The sequence below is a fragment of the Schistocerca serialis genome, chromosome 1 (genome assembly GCF_023864345.2).
Source record: "Schistocerca serialis cubense isolate TAMUIC-IGC-003099 chromosome 1, iqSchSeri2.2, whole genome shotgun sequence".
In the NCBI taxonomy this organism is placed as follows: Eukaryota; Metazoa; Arthropoda; class Insecta; order Orthoptera; family Acrididae; genus Schistocerca; species Schistocerca serialis.
Window position 1 is genome coordinate 862,199,106 of NC_064638.1, and position 1,971 is coordinate 862,201,076.

General features: G+C 41.2%; 1 pseudogene; it reads left to right on the forward strand.

The window, feature by feature from the left end:
- Positions 1 to 372: 372 nt before the first annotated feature.
- Positions 373 to 489, forward strand: LOC126423345 (5S ribosomal RNA; annotated as a pseudogene).
- Positions 490 to 1,971: the final 1,482 nt, after the last annotated feature.

Here is a 1,971-nt window from a genome sequence, read left to right on the forward strand (position 1 = left end):
AATCGAACCCAGATTTCTCGCTTATCGCGAGCGGTCGCTTTACCATTTGACTAGCTGAGCACGACTCACGGCCAAACCGAAACAAACATAAATGTTCATTGTCGTAATTCCATTATACAGCTGGTAGTTGTCGATATTCGCAACTGCGAATAGGTTCCATGTAATTCACAACGGCTTTTGTCGCTGCAGTGCGTGCTCCTTCAGACTTGGCATGCATGTCCGAAGAAATATGGTATCGGAGTTCTGTAACAGTACGAACGATGCAACATCGTACTCATAAGGTAACGAAGGACCATTCCGTTCACAGGAAAAATCCCAGAAATCGCCTGCATGAGGGAAATCACAGAATGTATACATTTGATTAACGGACGGGGCAACGGCCTTGCCCCAGTGGATACACCGGTTCCCATGAGATCACCGAAGTTAAGCGCTGTTGGGCTTGGCCTGTACTTGGATGGGTGACCATCCAGCCGCCATGCGCTGTTGTCATTTTTCGCAGTGCACTCAGCCTCGTGATGCCAACTGAGGAGCTACTCAACCAAATAGTAGCAGCTTCGGTCAAGAAAACCATCATAACGACCAGGAGAGCGGTGTGATGACCACACGCCCCTCCTATCCGCATCCTCCTCGGAGGATGACACGGCGGTCGGATAGTTCCGGTAGGCCACTAGTGGCCTGAAGACTGAGTTAACGGACGAGGATTTGAGTCCTACTTGTCCTGAATACGAATCCAATGCCTTAATAATTGCCTCATTTCTCTGGCTAGAGTTGTAATAGACATGAACCATAAGGTTTTCTGTAATGCATTCTTCGAGACTTTCGCGGCAACTTCATAACATATTGCCAGTAGACAACTTATACAGTTTCTTCGGTCGACGGCTGTCTGAATTAATCTGAGAATTCAGCAGTACCAATAACGTAACGAGAATTATCAAAAAAATATTGTCAATTGCCCGTGATGTATTGAAACAGGTATACTTTTTCTGCGGTTCATGAAATACGTCTTCCAATAGTTTCTTTGCTTTGATGTCCCATATACTAAAACGACATCAAAATGAGGACGCTATGACTGAAATTAGTTGAAGTTTGAATAAGGAAGTTGAAAATGTTAACCACCAGGAAATGCACCAGAATATCAGGAAACCACTAACCCTTGTCTTTTTCTGTATTTGGTCGTCTGCTGCCTTCACTATTTCATTTCTCAAGGCTACTGATCCGTGTGCTAGAACCTAATATATTCCTTTCCCCTGTTGCTCCCAGTCATTGCCTAATACTTCCTATGAAATTCTCCACAAACAGTTATCAGTTCAGTTTATGCTCGTCCCTTCTCCTTAAATTCTTACCGTTATGCACTTTCTTCACTTATAATCTGCTGTCACAATTTAAATTCTGCTTCCTTAATCTCTGTCTTACAATTACACAATCTATTTTAAATCTATTGGCGTCTCCAGTTCTCTTCCACGAATACAACTTCTTTCATAATTCTTAAACCAAAAACAAGCAATTATTAGATTGCGCACAGATGAAAATTCTACCTAGTGGTTTCCACATTAATTGCTCTTTCCCAACCTATGTTATCCTACTACTTTTCGTTTTTTACCATCGAATTCTAGTCCTCACGATAATAATTTATTTTATCTCGTCACACACTCTTTCAATATCTTCATGATTTGCAGAGCTAGTAGACATATGAACTTGTATTCCTTTAGTGAATATTAGCTTTGTAACTTTTATGTCTGTGTTAACGTGTTGTCTGTGATGTTCATAACAACTTTCTGCATTCCTAAAAGAGTTGTTTTCCCTGGCATTGCACGTACCTAATTCCCACTATATGTAACTTCAACCTTGTCCGGTTCTATTTTCAAATTCCTTAATGAACGTAACAGTTTGACAGGATGACAGGACGGCTATTTTACTCCAAGCGTATTTCAACAAAGAAGATGCCATCATAATTAAGTCATGCAGTAGATA